Source organism: Coptis chinensis, chromosome 8 (assembly GCF_015680905.1).
Source record: "Coptis chinensis isolate HL-2020 chromosome 8, ASM1568090v1, whole genome shotgun sequence".
NCBI classification, from domain to species: Eukaryota; Viridiplantae; Streptophyta; class Magnoliopsida; order Ranunculales; family Ranunculaceae; genus Coptis; species Coptis chinensis.
Window position 1 is genome coordinate 4,949,924 of NC_141463.1, and position 21,438 is coordinate 4,971,361.

The window sequence follows — 21,438 nt, forward strand, 5'->3', positions numbered from 1 at the left end:
ATAACTCAATAATTGCTCAATTTCTTTGATTAAATTGCACTCCCGCAACTTAATTGTGAGTACGCCGTTACTATTTCATCTTCTTCGACTTTCGTTTCAAATTCGTATACTTCCTCCATTTCAAATTTCTCGAGTCCTAGTTTTTTTTTTTTTTTTTTTATTATTTTCCTTAAGTGACCATCGCGCGGTTCGGTTGGGGTAGTACCACAATCACCTTCTTTCCACCTCACCAAGTCCCCAGAATCGTCATCGAGTTTTCTTCTCGGTTATTTTTCGCCCGTATAGTTCGGTAGTTCTACCTGTAAAAAAAAAAAACGGGTCAGAAAGCAGAAAAACCGGGTTCACTGAGTCCACAAGGACGAACTAGGCCAACTCATTGGAACACAGGTACGGTGCCCCTCCTTGGAGGGAGTTTCACCATATCTTGTTTGGTATTCACTCTTCCGCATGCATCGGACCAGGTTATTAAGTGTGGTGATGATGCCCTTCCTTAGAAGGCGTTGCACCATAGCATGTCTATTCAAATTGTTTTGCTTCAGCGCCATCTTCGTCATCCCTCTTCAGCCGCTCATGCCGAAGTCGCACTAAGAAACAGTAACTCCACCATGGAACTTGTTTTGTTTTTCACTATCCTACTCTTTCTTTTTCTAGTCATCTTTCTTGTAACTAAAACAAGAAGAAGAAGAACAGACAGATTGTCACCTGGATCGCTAGGACTCCCAATGATAGGTCAAAGTTTGGGACTTCTTCGAGCCATGAAGGCGAACACAGCAGAAAAGTGGCTTGAAGATAGAGTAACCTAACGGAGTATGGTCCAATATCAAAGCTCACTCTCTTTGGACTTCCAACAGTTTTTATTCATGGACAACCTGCAAACAAGTTTGTGTTTACTAGTAACGTACTCGGCAACCAGCAGCCTCAATCCATGAAAAAAAAAAAAAAATTTGGGACAAAGGTATCTGTTTGAGTTGAGTGGTGACGATCATATTAGTGTTGCGGTATGAGCCCTCAGCATGGACGCTTCTCTATTCTCTGTTTATATATTCTTTGAGCTGGTCCCGTATTTGAGTCCATGTGTGATTCTATTAGCTAAACCAAACCGACTTCATGTACAAGCCTTGATGATAAGCGTTATCCAATCCGGATTTAATTTAGGAGTCCTAGTTTCTGTAGTATTTTCACGTGACATCTTCTCGTTATTTCGGAGATATATCGAATTCCATTTATTTCGTTCCGCGATGATTTCGCCGATTTATGTCCGTTCGTCGGATAATTGCGGATTTATCTCCACAGTTTTCAACGGCCTAATCCTCGTATTGCTATTTCGGTGGTATCGTCATCGACCTCCCTTTTCGCCTTGTTTCTGAGAAATCGTTCGGTATAGTTTTTCGACACTCAATTTCTTTTTAATATTTTCGCCCGTATTTTCTTTATGTGCATCTTTTATTCTGTCTATGCGTTTTCGGCCGATTTTTCTTTAACTACGTCATTGCGTCCCGTCTACATTTATTTGACATTATTTCGTTTCCACTAATTCACGATTTTTCCCGATTGTACATTTTTCTTATCGTTTACGTTCACACGACACTTTGTTATACACTCCGCTTGCTCTTTTATTAATTCACGTTTTCCGTGATTTCTCTTCTCTTCTTTGCCACATGAACTTTGTTAAGCGACAAAAGCGGTGATGTTCGACCCCACCTACGTGGCAAACGCCCATTAGTAGGGGTCTCTATTTTATTCATTTAATCAGCGGGGCTAAAGCCCATTCAGCAATATCGTGGATCAATGTCAACGGGCGAATTAACTTTCGTGTGTGCAGAAGGTGAACCTTAGCCGCATGGCTTGCCACTAATATCATTGATTTATGTCAGGATTCATTTCTTATCAAAAGATAATTATCGGTTGTGGTTATATTCTATCACAATAGCTCAAGCAACAAACTGAGAAATTTCTGAGGACTTCTACTACTCTACCTATATAAATACCAAACTATTTTTCATTGAACCACGTTCTTGAGACTTGATCCATTTGATAATTTGGATGCGCGTGAGGCAACCCAAGAGTCTGATCTCATCATTCCCGATCACCATCATTTTTCTAATTACTTTTATACGTTCTTCGTCTTTTTATCAACACTTGGTGTTTTAATCATATTTGGTCGAAACATCAACCATACAGCAAGAACTGAAAATAGTATGAGTTGTAATTGATTATGAAAATTGATTGACTGAGGGATTTGGGGAAATTAAAAAAAAAGAAACGTACCTGATTTCAAATTATGCAACTTGCTAATCGTCGGAGTGATGGATACAAATGTACAATGATTCTTTATTCTTTTATTTTTTCTTCTTATCTGGTCACATGGAATGTTGAAAAAAAGAGAGCAACCCTTCATTAGTGAGAGAGAAGATTTAATGACTTTTTGTTTTTTTTAACGTCTAATAAATTGCTTGATTAAATGGCTAATTAAATGCATTTATGGTGGCGTACAATTGAAATATATTTGGGAGAGAGAAGAAGAAGAGAAGAAGAAAAGAGGCGGTTAGTTTCTTCCATTTAATTTCGGTATAAAATGTAATTATTTGGCAATTAATAAAGGGTAAGTCGCGAACAATTGAATAGAGGCGTGTAGTTGATTTCCGACCTGAATTTACACACACATCCTTAAGTTACTATGTAATCTTAAGGGTATAGATGGTAGTAAATTTTGAAATGATGAAGTAGTCCTTCTTAAAGGCATTGAATAATTGATTTTAATATTTTATCAAGGGTATTTCATGGTAGAAAAAAGGCTGGTCCAATTTAAATGTTCATATTAATTATGGTATACTCTACTAATTGAGATTATTATTATTATTATTTCTAAATGAAATTCGAGAAAAAGTGGCTTTTTAATAAGAAGTAACTAACCAAAATTCACACAGATGAATAGATGATTCAAAACTCAACCCAATGTTTATCGGAATCCCAAACTTCATAATTAATCTAAGTTAAGGTTAATAAGGTATCACCAATCTTTACATTTTTTTCATTAGTTATAAGGAATTACGGCCAAAGGACAAAGCCCAAAAATAATTTCACCTCAAGTCTATCCTAACTTTTAATTACGAATTTAAAGAAAACGGGGCTGACGTCGGCAATCTTCACTAATAATTTCAGCTCAAAAACAAACTAGACTGACGTCATCATATGTGAATATGTATTTACATATAACAATATAAATTATTAATGAAAATTTATTTACAAAGTATTTTACATATGTATATTTGTAATTACATATGACAATATACATTTACATATGTAAATATAAATTTACATTGCTTACGTCAGCTTCCATTTTTTCTTTAAATTTGAAATTAAAATTCAGAGTGGATTTGGGACGAAAATAATTGAAAAATTGGGCTCTCAGTCCAATTACTTGTTAGGTTATAGACTAGAATGTGCACGAGCCTCCAGCCCGTAATGAGCTGCTGCTTTGCAAATGGTTTATGGGCTTTGTTTGGTCTCCAATTTGGATTACCACGAGCCTGTTCAGTTTTGTTTTACTTTTTCTTTGGCACGTGATTAGAATGAGAGTTACTTTTCGGCCTGAGACTCCCATATATTAACACGTACGACAAATATCATGTCACTATATATTAACACGTAGATTTATCAAAAAAAAAAACACGTAGACGGGTCAATATATCTGTTGTTGTTTTAGGTAAATATCGATGAATATTGTATATATCACCGATATATATATCGATATATCAGACTAAAATGTTCGACGGGTAGACAGGTACTATAAAATTAAAAACACATCAAGAGAGTCGAGAAAAAAAAAGATGGTGAAGGTAATGAATAGATTGGACATTGCTGCTGAACTAAACTGTTTAAAACGAATCATAGGAATGCGTTGTTATAATATACATGATACCTCATCTAAGGTAAATGCTAATAATAATAATAATAATTTTCATTTATTTTTGGCCAACCTATGTGTTCAAGTTAATGAAAACAAGTGGTGAGTCCAGTCAGTGTGACAAGGTATCTTTGTTGATGGATAGCGGTGTGCAGGGCTCTGAAGCTAGGATTATAAGCAAAGACGTGCGAGATTATGCGCACACAATCTCCCTCCGGCCCTAAAAATAAGGTATAAATAATAAAGGTTAATAAATTTATGGGGCATTTATTTTAATTCACAAAACTAGAGTGCGTTGATTACTAAAAATTTAATATGGACTAACGAAGTTAACTATTTGACTTAAGCCATTAATTGATACTCTATGTCTTACATACACTTTTGCTATATGTTTATATATCTACATATTATAGTCCACAAATTTATAACAATTCAACAAATTATTAACTTCATATAATACTATAAGTCTATAACTCTACTATAATGTGGAGAAAACTATAAAAGATTAACATTGGAAGGATTACTTTGTTTTTTTTAGTGAAAATTTTATTGATAATGATAATGAGTTTTACAAATAATTAGGATAAATATATGTCATTTTTGAATTTGTTTTTTGTTTTTTGTTTTTTTGTTTATTTTGGATTGAGTTCTGACACCTGTTTAAGAATTGAGAGTGAAAGAAAAGAGATAGAATTTACGAGTTTGTTATGGGTAATTAGAATTATACAAACTAACCGGTATGAGCTTTGTACATGAGTTTTTCCTGTCTAAGTTTGTAGCTAAATTTTTTGTTTTATAATTTGACTACTAGTATGTCACATATTTTTTTAGTCTAGCTGAAAAAATAGTTGTTTCTTAGTATTTAGTACATAGATTTTGGTGCAAGATATTTTCTCACAAGAACCGATTTTTTTTTGTAGTATGGCCAAACGCAAACCCAACCACAAAAGATTATTCTGGGGTTCTGAAGAAAGGAGTTTACTAACATGGCCAAAAAAAAGGGCTCCTCCGCCTCCACCAACGGATCCTGAATCTCTTATACGATGTTTACGTGCTCCAAAATACAAGTATAACATAAAGATTGGTTCATTTGATGGTAATTTTTATTGTTATGACTAATGTTTTAAAAATTACTTTAGATAATTTATTGACATATATAATGATTATTGTTAGTATTGATCTTATTATTTATTATTATCTAAGGGTGTTTTGTTTTTTTTTTTCCTAGTGTTAAATGCCATAAACAAATAAACAACGGTAGTACAAATCTCGTTATTTTGGCACGAGACGCTGAGTCTATTAGCACTGTAATGTATCTCCAAAAGTTAGCAGATGACAAAGGAATGCGATTTGATATGTGTGGGCTCCATCACGTGCAATCCTTTCATCTGCGTACAATGATGCTGAGATTGACAAGATTTCTACTTATGTCGTTGTCCATGATTATATGAGAAAATTAACAAAAAGAATATAGGTAAACGTTTATATCTTGCTTATTCATATATTAGAGTTTGGTAGATTTGAGATACACAAATTCATACAATTTACTGATTTTATAGTTGATTATATTTCCAAGTTTTGATAGATTTAGATTCAACTGCAATTATATATTTTTACTAGTTAACCCTACATATAATAGTTTTATTTTGTTAAATTTTGTTATCCTTTTGTTGTAGGTTTTACATTTGCGTGGATATGTTATGGATTCTCATCAGAAGCTTTAAGAATAAGTGTTGCGAGGGCTATACGCTTTGAACCAAACTAATTACGATTAGGGTATCTATATCTAGTGGGTGGGGGAAGGGTTATACTAGTTAACCCTACATATAATAGTTTTACTTTGTTAAATTTTGTTATCCTTTTGTTGTAGGTTTTACATTTGCATGGATATGTCATGGATTCTCATCAGAAGCTTTAAGAATTAGTGTTGCGAGGTCTATATGCTTTGGACCAAACTAATTATGATTAGGGTACTCTACTATCACCCACTTTTCAGTGATTTTTTATTTTTTTATGGAATACATTTTGTTGATTATATTTTATTGTTGGAATTTTTGATTGAATAAGATTTGGAGTCGTTGCGGTCATCTTCTTCATCGCCATAGAGATCACATGGCTTATGCAATTTGTGGCATGGGTAATCCCCATTTTGTCGCTGTCTATGTTTCACTTTATATACACTTACGTTGCAGTCGTAGCTTCAATCTTTTCTATGTATAAGACCAATGAGATTGTAGATGACTCTATTGATAGTCTATTTTTTTTAGGGATAAGAATAGGACGCCATTGTGTTTTACACTAAAACTGATGAAGCATATACGTGGCAGAATTCTTTAAGATGTCAGACGGCTTGGATATGATAGTGTATGGGAAATGGGAATATATTATTAATTTGTGTTTTCGTAATTCTACTCAGACTCCCTTGGGACTTCATTTCCTACGTGGTATCAAAATCATATTTTCTTTCCAAAATTCAAAAAGCAAATATAGAAATAAATTAATACTAAATAACATACCTAATTAAATGAATAATAATAATAATAATAATAAAAAAAAAAAAACTTTGCCTATATTTCAACCAAAGAAAGAAACAAAAATAAACCTTAACTCCCATAAAAAGATGAATTGGGTGCACTTGTGAAACAAATTATCATATATTTTGACATACTCATCCAAGCATTTGTTTAAGTCAAAAGATAGATAATCATATGATTTTTTTTTTCTCTATTCAAAATTAATGTAAACTAAAGTGATAAAAAAATAGAAATTTGTGACAAGAACACGAGAGTGAGGGGATTGAGAATGACAAAGGTAAATTTTTTGGGCGCCCAACTTTTTTTTAGGGCGTTGGGTTTTATTTTATTTTTTAATTTTTCCTTATCTTCTTTCTTTTTTTGTTTAATTTGTTTGTGGAAATATAGACAAGATTTTTGTTATTTATTTGTTATTATTTCAGGTGGTAGTTATGTAATTGGGTAAGTTATTAGTTATTTTTTTGTTTCTATTTTAGTGTTTTAATTATTGGAAAGAAAAATATAATTTGGATGCCACGTAAGATATGGAGTCCCTATGAAGTTATTAAGGGAGTCTAAATAGATTTTTTGTTTGAGTTATTATTGGTTGTTAGTTTAAAGTTGTCGATTTTGTTGTTTCAGGTTGTTCTGTTCCAGTTTGGATTGGGTGCTGATGCGCATTATGTTATATTGGAACTATATGCTCAAGGGAATATATTGCTTACAAATTCTAAGTTTTCTGTTTTGACATTTCTCCGATCACACAGGTTTGGTGGTTTACATTCCATGCTCTATCTATTATCACAATGTCTTCACTAGTTAGGATGTGAAAAATGTATGTCTTAGCTTGTGTTTGGTAGGTATTGATTCTTTGCTGAAATGTATGCAAGTATAAGAATTGGCATGTTTATGTTCTCAAGCAGTGCCATTAGGTGCCATTAGGTAGTACTGAATGGTAGAATAGTGTAAAATTAAGATGTTGCATATACTCTAGTACTCTACAGATGGGTTTAGGTGCTAATTATACGGGTGGTTAGTGTAAACTATAGATCAGAAATAAATAATGAACACTCATAGTATTAGTCAAACTTATCTGGGAACTAGCAAAAGAAACATAGTTATGGGTTTTGTTTGACTTTTTATTTGTTACTCTATGGGTGAAACGTGTTGTGAATCAATCACCTTGAAACAACGTTAAAACAAAGCGAATCAATCCTACACAAAGATTGATCCTTCACACTAGACAAGACTTGACACCCTCCAAATACTATATTCTCATTAATCTTACAATTTAACAAGCATATAAAGTAAAGATAATAATGCAAAAGAGAACCAACCACAAGACAAGGATATATCGTGGTTGACAATTTGCCTACTTCCACACCGGGCGAGATCAAGCTTTACTAGATGTCGAGGAGTAACAGTTACAAGAGCTCTCAATTCACTCACAAAGAATGAATTCAACTCACTAAGAATTTCTCTCTTTACAATCTCTCTCTTTCTCTCTTTTTGGTTAAGTTGGGTTTTCCAAAAAGACTAATTTTGTTTTATACCAAAACCAAAATTTTTCCGATTCAATGTGAAGCCCCGAGAAAAAGCCAATATTGGCGGGTCGCTAAATTCGGAGTCATGCACTTGGCTGCGCTCGAGCGTGAAAAGCAAAAATCCCTTTTCTCTACATTCTCCACCTCGGTGAGGTTTTAACACATAAAACCGAGGGCGAACACATCGATAAGAGCACATCCATCCGAACAAAAATTCAACCGCCTGAAGGCCATGCCCACAAAGGGCCACCCACAAAGAGTGTCATGCTCACAAAGAGCCACCCACAAAAGTGTCATGCTCACCAAGAGCCACCCACAAAGAGTGTCATGCTCACAAAGAGCCAAGTGTCATGCTCACAAAGAGCCACCCCAAAGAGTGTCTTGCTCACAAAGCCACCCACAAAGAAAGTGTCATGCTCACAAAGAGCCATCACGCCCACAAAGGGCCAATGAAAGGCATCAATCAACAATGCATGAGCCTCCACCATTTGTGGAGTACCCCAACCAATGTTGAAACTCAACTCCATAGAGAACCTTCTACAACCCAAAACCCTTTTGCCGCTTAGGGCAATGAAACAAATTTCCTTACAAAACTTGTCCACAGCCTCCACCATTTTTCTCGGCCAATCTCGTAATGAGCATCTCTAATGACTTCCTTGAAGCTATCGGCTCATCATCTTCAATATTCGGTCGCGTGAGGGCAACCGAGTCCGGTTGACCATAATGCTTCACCGGGTTTATCATTATTTCATAACTTGTTTCACACTTCTCTTTGGCTTTGATCTAGCCAAAGTTTCTCATGTTGTTGTAACTCTACTTCTTGTTGAATAGTTCTTTCACTAAGAACCTCACTCTCTTTAGCATCCTCAGACGCTTCTATCTCAATCACTTGAGATTGTATAGAATCACCAGTATTTCCAGCCTTCTCCGGCCTGCTAAAAAATAGCACCGAAGTCTCATCAAAGGTAACCTCACTGCTGACCAGGAACTTGTGGTTCTCTAGACACCACAATCCGTATCCCTTTCCTCCCTTTGCATAGCCCAAGAATATTGCTTTCTTAGCTTTAGAATCAAGTTTACTATCATTCATGTGGTAGTAAGCACTAGATCAAACACTTCGCGAAAGTACCATAATCAGCTGGTTTCCCTGTCCACACCTCATAAGGTGTTTTGCAGTCTATCGCCGGAACCGGTGATCTATTATACAAGTAACACGCCATGGCCACTGCATCTGCCCAAAACTCTTTGCCAAGATTGGCATTGGAAAGCAAACACCTAGCTTTCTCAAAACGCGTCGATTCATTCTCTCTGCTAACCCATTCTGGCGTGGCGTGCCCTCATTTGTCCGATTCCGGCAATTCTTTTGCACAAAACTCTTGGAAAGGCCTATTCGGTACCATTGTCGGACCGTAAGTCTTCACCTTCCTATATCGTGCGATTCTCAACCCTTGCCTTCCACTTCTTAAATGTTCAAAACTTCATCCTTGGACTTCAAGATATATACCCACACATAAGCGTGTATAATCATCAATGAAAGAGACATAATACCGGTTACCTCCCTTAGAAGCCACTCTAGAAGGTCCCCAAACATCCGTATGCACATAATCCAGGATGCCTCTCGTCTTGTGCTTGCTTGTCTTGAACTTGACTCTGACCGCTTGCCATGAGACCACAATGCTTTCGGGAAATTCCATACTTGGTTTCTCCAAGTCTTTTCAAGTAGCCCTGCACACAACTCGGACAATCCTTTTGGCTCATATGCCCAAGGCGCATATGCCACAATTTTGTGCACTCAGAATCATCACTACATGTACCCACTGCTACATCACCTATCACTGTACTACCCAACAAAGTATACAAGTTTCCATGTCTTTGACCCTTCATAATGACTAGAGAGTTAAGGATCTTTAGGACTCCACCATTTCCCACAAAATTGTGGCCTTTGGAATCTAAGGTACCAAGAGAAATAAGGTTCTTCTTTAACTCAGGAACATGTCTCACATCGGTTAAAGTCCTCACTACACCATCATGCATCTTGACCCGTATAGTTCCAATAAATCTTACAAGCAGCGTCATTGCCCATCAAAACGGAACCTCCACTCAAGTTCTCATAGGTAGCAAACCACTTCCTATTTGGACACATGTGGTAGGAACACCGGAATCAAGAATCCATGTATCGGTCATGTGGTTCGTCTTGTGTAGACACCGAAAGACTTACATCATCCCCATCGAAGCGGAAGCAAGACTTGCTTCACTAACATCCTCATTCTCAAACTTACCACTCATCTTGTTACTCTTTTTCGGGCTAGAGCAATCACATAGATAATGCCCCTTTTCTTTGCAATTGTAGCACCGTACATGTTTTAAAGGCTTCTTCGAACTACCCTTCCACTTGCTTGTGGAAGTCATCTCATTCGACATCACCCTCGCCATCTTTTCTTTTGCTTCTTTATCAAATTTCTCTACTTTAAATCTAGCATTTGACATCTTGGGAGCCCCTTTTTTCAAGTCACACACAATAACCCAAAAAATTATCTCACTCAGGAATTTTATCGAACACCTTGTCTACATAAATTTCGAGCACTATGGTTCTTTACCAAAACTCAAAATCCTAGGTCGTATACCTCGCTCTGATACCAATTGTTGTGGAATCAATCTGCAAGGAAACAACGCGTTGCAACAAACGAATCAATCCTACACAAAGATTGATCCTTCACACTAGACAAGACTTGACCCCTCCAAATACTATCCCAACGCTTCTCATTAATCTTACAATTTAACAAGCATATAAAGTAAAGATAATAATGCAAAAGAGAACCAACCACAAGACAAGGATATATCGTGGTTCGGCAATTTGCCTACTTCCACACTGGCGAGATCCAAGCTTTACTAGATGTCCAGAGTAACAGATTACAAGAGCTCTCAATTCACTCACAAAGAATGAACACTCAACTCACTAAGAATTTCTCTCTTACAATCTCTCTCTTTCTCTCTTTTTGGTTAAGTTGGGTTTTCCAAAAGACTAATTTTGTTTTTATACCAAAAACCAAAATTTTGCGGTTACTGTAGCGAAGTTCGAGAAAAATTTGAGAAAAAGCTGGCTTCTCTGAGCTGGCTGGCCCATGGGTTAAAGCCATGGCGGGGAAAGCCTTTCCTTTCGAGGATTGGCTAAATTCTTGGAGTCATGGGCGAAGTGGCGCCTCAAAGCCTGGCGCGCTCTCGAGCGTGAAAAGCAGAAAAAATCCCTTTTTCTCTACAAAACGCTATATGTGAAATATTGATTAATTACATGAAGGAGACTGGGGTGAGATGCCATGAAAGCAAAATTAGTTCATAGGAAAATGGTGGCCATAAAAAACAATGATGTTTCAAGGAAATCCCATCAAATTGTGAACCACAACATATTGGAGTAGTTAAAACATAATGGATTTAGTGACAGCATGTTCACAAGCCTATATCTTCTGCGCACCATGCACCTGAGGAGAATAGGAAGCCTATGTGAATCGAAGAAGTCTTCGCCTCACACAATGAGTCACACTTTCATCAACTATTTCTCTAAGAAGCTCTCTGAGTGTTCTCCCTCCTACACATCTCAGACAACTTCAAAATTAAGCTCTGATGTGTCACCGGCTAAGAAAGCTATAATGTGAATTTGATTGGAACTTTCCGGCCATTTTATTTTATTTTTTCGTTCCCATCATTATGAAACAAGTAAATTCCCTAGAAGGCTTGAAGACTCTGATTTCGTTTAAGGTGGTTTGGGGGTACTAATAGTGATTCACTTTCCCTAAATGATGCTGATTGTTTGCACTGGGGAGAGGGTGGACCTTTGGAGAGATAATTGGGCGGGAAATAAGTATTCAAGAAGGCCTGAACCTCAACAAACAAACATTGAAGAAGTGTAGTGCCAGGTTAAGCAGCATAATGTGTGAGGGAACCCTGCACGTCGTCCCTCAACTAGTCCTCAACTTGATGCAATCAGTTGGACTCAGACCTGAGCTGAGAATGCACAGATTGATGTGGAGAAAGACATGCTCATGTGGACACCAGACACGAAAGAAATTTTCAGCACCAAGTCTGCCTTCCAAGAGATCAGAAAGAAACTGCCAAGTGTCGATTGGCACTCCCAGATATGGAATAAATACATCCATCCTAAGACAGCAACAATTGCTTGGAAGTTGATGAGAGGTTGTGCTGCTACAGATGTTGCAATCCAGCAGAAAGTGGTTCGACTCGCATCCAAATGCTTGACTTGTGGAGAATCTATAGAAGAATTGGAGCATATTCTATAGTATTGGATGCCCCTTTACAATGAGGGTTTGGGACTGGGTTGCGGATAGCTTTAATCTTACACGAGGATATATTGAATGTGAATAAAGAAAACAATAAAGAGACAAGGACAACAGTAACAGGGAACTACCAAGGCGCGTATTAGACTGTCCTTAAGGAAAGATTTCACCCCCACTACAAGAAAAAATGTTTTATATTACTGTTAAAAACAGTGACAAAAAGTCTTTTGTCACTGTTTCTTTTTTTTCCCAAAACCGTGACGGAGTAGGAGTCATTTTTTTTTCCCCAAAACCGTCACAAATATTCTTTGAAGAACAGTCACAAATAGTTGAAAACCACCATAATATAGCCAACTTTAAGTGACGCTTTCTCTTTGAAGTGTGATAAATTGTATCCAAAACCGTCATAAGAAATAACACTTCTATAACTGTTTTCACAAAACCGTGACAAATGGTTAAAGATTTTACAAAAAAAAAAACGAAAAAAAATCAATGAATTGGTTCCGCACTCTATATCTCTGTTGAATCCCAATACAACCTTAACAAAAATAAAGTCTTAACAAACCCGTAATCCATTAAATTTCCACATAGCATTTACAAACACTAATTTCATTGAACCAATCCAAGCTAGACTTAGATAACAATTACATTTATTTAAATAAATCATTTCAGCCCACCGGAGTCGTCACATGAACTCAAATACATTTATCATTTGTTATTTATCATTCGTTTTGAGCGTAGTCCACAACAAATTCTAGTAAGAAGCCAACAAACTCGTATCATTATTTCTCAGCGTACACCTCTAACACATTTACAGTACTCACAGTACTCCTAGTACCCAACAAGGAGGGGAATACTCTTAGTATAGCTCCTTCTACATCTCACTTGTGATACTAACCATCTGGGCCTTGATTTCCTCCTGGGAAACTTTCCATGTCGGACTTTAGCTGGTTAACAGCAGCTCGTTGATCAATACAAAATTAGCAAAAGTGCGTCAAATAATACGTGCTAAAGTTCAAAGGAATGTAATATAAACATTATGAATAATACTAAATGTTCACAAGATAAAATAATTGGCGCATTTGGAAGGTCAAGAAAATCAAGTTGTAAGTTATATACCACAGATGTTATTAAGTAATATAAAGATACCAGGATATATCTACTATAACTTTATGGGAAAATAAACTTCAGGAAATTTCTGATGGATGATCAGGGGTAAAAAATTCGAGATGTGTTTGTAGCAAAATATATCAACTATAACTTTATGATTACCTGTTGGCTATAACTATCTGTGATGAAGAATTTTCAGTAGCTAATGATTCTGCTAAGGCTCTTGAGGCATTCAGATCTCGCTCCATAGAGAACTTTGCTTGTGTCAAATCTTCAATATGCTTCAACAAAAGACACCAGAATAAATGTCAAGACAAGCAAATTGAGTCAACTTTATTGATTCTCAACAGAAAAGGGTACAGAGAATAATGAACATTAAGTGGTTCCTCAGTCTGCAAAATAACTCATATCCTTGGATAAAACCTATAGCAGATTTTGTACACGTGAAGGGCCCAATAGATCCAACAAGTAATCATAGCTGCTAAGTTAAGGGCTACCAAGGAGATGAGAGATATTTATCTTGAGAGCATGCACAATGAGATCTTGTTTAAGACTTATGAAGTGAACCCAAAAAGAAAGCAAGTCAACCTATTCGAGTAGCAAAGTTTTTGTCCCCGCTTCTCTGTAGCAAACTCATGATTCCATTTTATACCATTGTCCTTGACACCGCACCTTGCATTTCTTCTTGATTGCTCACTAAAACTGAATTGTTCATTTGTGATGCATATCGGGTATATTTGGAGTTTTCCACTTGTCAAATAAGCGCCGTAAACGAGGAGGTCGGTGTATCTGCACTTTTCGGAAATATAGAACTTCTAGACATATATGGTTCGGTTTTATTTTCACTCAATGGTAAGTGGGAGGAGGGGAGACTCGGGAACATTAAGAGAGTCAAGAAAAGATGGACGATTAAGTCGGGTTCCAGTTTCGATGTTACAAGGTTAAGTGGGATATGATTGGAGTCACCGAGATCAAAATTATAAACCGGAAGAGAGTGAGGAATCGATGATTTCCATCTTTCACTACGTCTTTGGGTTCCCGATCAACAGAACTACTAAGCTTCATTCGCCCCTAATAAAAAATAGAACAATTAGACCGCTCAGCTCTAGGAAAAGATTCCGCTAAGCTGGTTGTAGAAGGAATAGAATCTCCAAAATAACCGACTACAAGATAGTAAAAGAAAAATCCCCAAAAAAAGCACACACAACAACAATTTCGTTCGGCGATCATCCTCAGGAGTGTATACTGAAGGGCAGAAGGCCTTCCAATCATGGTTCAGAATATTAAAAATGTCATTGGCAATCAAAATAGATACTGATTTTTTCGTACATAATTAAGATACTGATATTGTATAATATTAGTCGAATGTTTACTTTTGAGTTAATACTTGTACTCGATAATCTTAGCCTTGCATATGAGAAGTCAAATTACAGCACTGTCAACTATTCAAGTTATAACATCGCTACAATGAACTAACCAAAGCCAAACATATTTAATATAATAAATAATATATAATGATTATGAAAGCAGTGATGAGAAGAAAAAAGGAGCAAGAAAACAATCTTGTAATGGCAGAATCGAGTTTGGAGAAGTGAAACAAATCTTGTAATCCCTTTCCCACTCCAAGAACTCTAACACACCACGCTTGGGAGTTGGGCCAAAGTATTTGTTAGTGGCGAATTGGCAGGTAAGTAAAGATTCAAATCCATGTCGATAAATTTTAGCTTTGAGTTACACTGATTTACCCTCCCACTTGAAGTCTTGTGTTCTCTATCTTGGTCTTTTTACAGAAGATTACGAGATCAATGTTCACAAACTCATTTAAGCTCACGGGTTCTGAGAAGGTTTTGTGCAATCAAGGAGAGATGAAAAGATCCAAGATGTCGCAGAGGACTACTTGGAGGACTACATTCAGAGAAGTATGCTCCAGCTAGCTTTAAAGTTGTTTGGATGTTATTTCTAGTTTGTATTAGTGAATCTTGTGTGATTCTATGAGCGTGTGTTTCTCATTTGTTAATGATGAATTACTGTTACTTTAATTATTATGGAGCATTTAGATGTACAATTATTGTAATATGTTGTTGTTGGCTCATAGTGCTTTTATTTAAAAGTTCGTGTGTGCAAAGATTTTTGTGATTTGTCTGAGTCATTTTAGTTGCCTTCTGGAATTCTGTAACTTGATTTTCAACCAGGAATCCTAAGAAGAAAAGGTAACGTTCAGGACTCCAACTTAATTGAGTTTATACATTTATACAGTATCCAACAAACAAGACTTAAAAAAAAAAAAAAAAAAAAAGGACTTAGTTGCAGTCTGAATGCCTGATCAACAAAGAAAACAAAATCAAAATTTAAACCAACTTTTTAATTTAATATGCAAACTCAGATTAGTGTAATTTGTAAGGTAAGCTGAGGTTACACTAAAATAAAAAAACCCCAAGAAAATGAAACAAGGAAAACATACCGCAAGGAAGAAGACTTAGAAACAAGAGTGTACTTCAATTCCTGAATACAATGTTTCCACACTTCAACTGAACTATCTTCATTTATGTTACAACATCACAAGCACATTCAATATCCAAGTCATCCGTAACTGGTAGCGAAGGTTACTTTCTTGGAGAGAAATACAGAGTTTCAAAAGCACCCACCAAGGACTTGACTTTGCTCTTCTGGTCTCAACCTAACTTGCGTCTCTTCAATAACATTATTGAGCAAGCCTTGGGTATCTTTCTTTCCATTCACATCTTGGTGCCTAAGAAGAACTTTTTCAGATTCAGCATCGCCTGTAGTGCCACCATTATCAACTTCTCTCTTCTTAAAGTTTTTCCTTTTATTATCACCCTTAGCGTTTTCGTTCTCTCCCAATACTCTTCCTTTCCTGAATCTGAGTCTCCTTGGGGCACTGTTCTCGGACTTTAGTCCTCCCAATTTTGTCAAATAAAACCCTAAAAAAAATCGGTGCTTGAAATGAAAACTTTCCTTTACTTACCTTGTTGAGATGAGAGAAAGAAGGAGAAAGAGCAAAAAAACAAAAAGAAAAAAAACATGGTTAGAGAGAAAGTTGGCTCTTTGGAACTGCCTAGTGTTTTTTTTTTTTTTTTTTAAGTGTGTTTAGTGTTGGGATTATTTTAGATGGGATTTCTTTTTTCTTCTGGTGGCACGTATGGGCTGGAAGTGTTTTTAGGAAGCAGGAGTCTAAACGTGGGCTCAATGGGGTGTGTTTGTATATCTAAGTAGTTATTTTTTAGTAGAGTTGTGGCGTGGACCGAAAACTAAATGAGGTCATTTAAGATGGTGACATAAAGTGCGGGAGTATATAACTATTTTGGGAGAATAGTCACAAATAATCTTCAATACACAAATTTTTTCTAAGAAAAAAGGATTTGTGACGGTTCTAGATCCGAGATTCACAAAAAGCATTTCAAAACAGTCACAAAAGCCATTTTCTGCCATTTGTGACCGTTTCAAACAGAACAGTCACAAATAACATTTTAAAACAGTCACAAAAGCCCTTTTTTCTACTAGTGCCCTTCCAATGGTGCAGAAAGGCAGCAGTACGTGGTGTCTTCCTCACAGGATTCAATGGTGTACAGTAGCTTGACTTTGCACTAGAACAAACTACCTTCTAGAATAGCAATATAACTCTCTCTGGCGGCTACAGGAAGAAGAGAAAAAGAATAGGGAAGGTTATAGTTTCTGTTTCTCTGAGATGGGTTTCTGATGAAGTTCACAAGGGCACTGAAACCGAAACTTGCAGCAAAATCAAAAATAAGTTTAGGCTTTTGGTTAATCCACTAGACACAACAGTAAGCCCAAGCCCAAGCCCGAACCCGACTAGACCCGCATGTTTGTGTGGCTTTGGGTGAGTCCTCCCTCCTAACACAAATCATTTGTACCCTAAGGGCACGCCCTTATGGTAGAGGAATGTCTCTTATACTTCACTTGCTAGTGGTGGATAACCAATTTGGGACTATCTTCTATGCACTAAAGTGGAGAGAACACACTTTGTTCATCTTCTCCACTTTGCACACACATTCTAGTATTTAGAAATACTTAGGAGATTTCAACAGGATATACAAGCTTCAGTGAAGCAATGCAGAATATTGAACATTTCAGCCCTTATGTGAAGAGTTTAGCGATGGCAACGACTGTTGGAGGCATGGTGGTTTTATGGAAACATCGAAACTCAATGCACTTCGATGGTAAGCAAATAAACTATGCATTGTGCATCCGGAAAATCAAATATGAAGTGAGGATCTCTGCTAGATTATCGAAAGGTAATACCTATGACTCCATACAAGACATTGACATTCTCAGACGATGGGGGTTACAACTTCGACCTCGTAGAACGCTTACAATCAGACAATGCATATGGCTTCCTCCAATTGGTGATCAAATTAAGGTCAACACAGATGGGGCTTCTAGAGGGAGCCCAGGTCATGCTGGGTTGGGTGGATCCTTTAGAAATGTTCATGGTGATTTTGCCTTACTCTTGAGCAAGGGTATCGGAATTGCACACAACTATACAACCGAGTGCATGGCTATATTGGAGAGTGTGGAGCTTGCCCTTTCAAAAGGATGGAGCAATCTCTTGGTGGAATCAGATTCGGTAGTAGCTGTCACAGCTTTTAATTCAGGGGGCATCCTTTGGCAACTCCTATGCAGATGGAAAATTTGCACGACGAAGGTGCAAAGCTTGAAAGTGTCGCACAACTGGAGAGAGGCTAACCTAGCCGCAGACCAGGCGACAAAATTTGGATCTTTCTTAGCTGAGAATGAGGCTTTTGTATCAAATGGCAAACCCCCATGGCTATATGAATGGGAGGTTCCATCTGGTTGCTATTTTAGAATATTGTGAGCCAACATCGTATAGCATGTAGGTTCTACCACTCCTGTACAGTTCTTCTATTTCGTTTCTTTCCTTAATTCAATTTACACTTACCGAAAAAAAAAAAAAAAAAGAAAAAAAAGGAAAATGTATGGCGATGATCTATCAGGTTGAAGCTTGTCATAGTTTTGAGAGGTTTGCCATTGCAAAGTTGCAAGAAATACTAATTTCTGCAAAGGATGCTGATAACCAGGAACCACAAGCTACATTAGAGTTCATTCTTGGGGAGGAATTGGGTTATGAACCTGCGCTTGTGGAGCATATTTTATTGGATGTCGGGCTGGTTCAAAACACAAAAACTGCTTATGATTGTATACACGGTGTCAATACAATGCAAGTTCTAGTTCAGGCTGTTGAAAAGTTTGAGAGTCAGCTTGTAGACATTATGTCAGGTGAAAAAATTCCTGAAGGTTACATTTTAATGCAGAACGGAGCTATGGGGAACAATGACAGTCTACCATCACAAGAAAACAGTTTGAACCAAGTACATTGAGCCTTCTCCTTTCCTTTTATGTGTTTTTTTCAAACAAATTTAACTTTAGCAGTCGTTATGAGGTCTTAAGTTGACTGCGTGCTAAACATCCCTACCATCTAATTTCTTTGCTTCTCAAGTTCTTTATTTTTCGACTCGTTTGCTGAGGATTTTTCCCCTTTACAATTGAACCAGTTCAAAACAAGGGTGTTGGTAATGCGGGAAACATATGATTCGGCTTTGGATGAGTTCTAAACCAGAACTGAAAGCCAAAGAGCAGAACAGATACACATGACTTAGGTTTGCATCACCTTCTAAGTTTAGACAATCAGACGTACACAAGAGAAACAAAACCCACTAATCATCCTCATCATATCATTATTGTTGTAACTACTAATGCTATCATTTTATAACCTTTATTTTGTTCTTATTGTTATTGTTACAAGTAGGTTATGTAATTGTTTCTTGGTTTATAGTCTGGATGAATGTTGTTGCCATCATTAGTCCTAGTTTGCAACAGACTATTTTTCTTTTAAATGCTCACATATAAACTTGTCCGTTTGTCCTTGTCGTTTAGTGTTCCAAAAGCCAAAAACACTCATAACACCCCCTCCATCATTCTTCTTCCTCATAACCCCTCTCCTCATCTTCTTCCTTTCTACTTTGTTCGGTCCACTGGTTACCGGTATACTAGTAGTGCAAAGAGCTACAGTTCGTTGTAAAAAACGTCCCTAGGGTTAAGTTGCCCCAAGGAAGAAACCCTAACACCTTACGCTTCCCCTCGCCCAAAGAACATAGGTCTGGAAAGAAGAGTCAAATGACTTGTATGGTGCTAATTCTATTTTATGCTTCGCCTCGCTGAAATATTTGTTGTGGTCTACACTTTGATTCAGTTTTTATTACTCAACGTATGCTATATCTTAATCAACAACGGGAGAAGAGTCCTCTAGTGCCTCTTCAGAAGCAACCAATAGAGTCTTAAATGAAACCAAATCCATACTGAGATTGGTCAATTGGACAGATCTTGCTGATGACGAAGATAACTCAGAGGATGGCGATGACGGAGATAACTCAGAGGATGACGAAGATAACTCAGAGGATGGTGATGAACCATGGCAAACTCAGAAGAGGAGAGGAAGTAAGCTAAAGGGGAAAGTTGTCGATCCGGTTCCTCGTCCACCCAGGGCTAGAAACATGCCAGCAAGATATAAATGAATTACTCTTACTGGAAACACACAGGGTTTAGAATTTAGAATGAAGGTTTATCACCTTCATGGAATATTTTATTTTGGATTCAAAGTGGGAACTTAATCCAACTTGGGTGGTGCTCAACCCCTATTTTGTAACCTTATTATTATATATAATATTCACCTTTTGCCTTAAAAAAAAAAAAAAAAAAAAAAAAAAAAAAACTTAAGATGCACACTGAAGTTGTCGTAGATTGAATTATGGTAGATTTTATATTCAAATTTTAATGTCAAATATGTTTATATGTTGTAGGAAAATGGTGTGCACATGTTAATTAGTTGGAAGTAGACCGTTGTAGAATTGATTGAATACAACCTGGAAGATGTGGATGCTGCTATATTGGCTGTACATGTGGCTCTTGCAGAAGGAATGAACTTGGAGGATGTTGCTCGTAGGGTGAAAGATGCGAAGAGATCTGGTAACCGGGTAGTTGGGCTCATTGACAAGCTTCATCTTCAAGAGAACCGTATGAAATTGCTGTTAACTAAAAATCTTGATGAGATGGATGATGATGAAAAGACACGCCCAGTGGATAAGGTGTTGTATAATCTAGTATTCAATCTTTAGCATCAAATTATGACGTGTTGTGGATAAATTAATGCGGAAACAACATTATCCACAACAAATAGATTAACCCTACAATAGGATTGATCTTTTTCACTAGACAAGACTTCAACACCCTCCAAGTACAATCCCAACACTTCTCAATGTCAATTAAACAAGTATATAAAGTAAAACAATTAATGTAAAAGAAGAACAAATCACGAGACGAGATATATCGTGGTTCGGCAATTTGCCTACGTCCACACTGTGAATTCCAAGCTTTACTAGATGTCCAGAGTAAGAGATTACAAGAGCTTTCAATTCACTCACAAAGAATGAACACTCAACTCACTAAGAATTGCTCTTAAGTTTTTACAGAAAAAATTTATATTTATACTGTTTCTAAAAACTTCCGAAAACAGTCGAATTCATGCTGAAAACGGTGGAGCGTGGGCGCTCCCTTGGCCAGGCAAAAGTCGAGCGGCACCTAACAACCTGGAAGTCGCCAAAGAGAGGAGCACGTGCGCGCCCTTGTCTAGGCATACATAGAGCGCGGGCGCGCCTAACACCAAGGAGAGAAAAACGTCTTTTTTCTCTACATTCTCTACCTCGGTGAGGTTTTAACACATAAAACCTAGCCGAACACATCCAGCAAGAAGTACTAGTTCGGGAACTCGCAGTCAACCGCCCCGAAGGGCCATGCCCACAAAGGGCTCTTTCAAGCATGTAGGATTTGGAGCAAATCCAAACAGTGTTGGAACTTAACTCCGGTGATAATCTTTGTCAGCATATCAGCAGGATTGTCATGGGTGTCCACTTTCTCAAGTGCTATATCACCATCCTCAATGACATCTCGTATAAAGTGATAACGGACATCAATATGTTTGGTCCGAGCATGATGAACCTGGTTCTTCGCCAAATGAATAA

The 21,438-nt window shown here is 37.1% G+C and overlaps 1 long non-coding RNA gene across 3 annotated transcripts; it reads left to right on the forward strand.

The window, feature by feature from the left end:
- The first annotated feature begins 3,799 nt into the window (after positions 1-3,799).
- On the forward strand, positions 3,800-20,671 carry LOC147479486 (uncharacterized). Of its 3 annotated transcripts, none has more exons than XR_015206468.1 (8): positions 3,800-3,932; positions 4,053-4,138; positions 4,828-5,003; positions 5,136-5,381; positions 5,584-5,877; positions 5,975-6,044; positions 7,063-7,187; positions 20,221-20,671. It is a non-coding gene; the product is annotated as an uncharacterized LOC147479486 (long non-coding RNA). The 3 variants fall into 3 exon arrangements; XR_015206470.1 differs by lacking the exon at positions 20,221-20,671 and adding an exon at positions 19,742-20,085; XR_015206469.1 differs by lacking the exon at positions 5,975-6,044.
- The last annotated feature ends 767 nt before the right edge of the window (positions 20,672-21,438 follow it).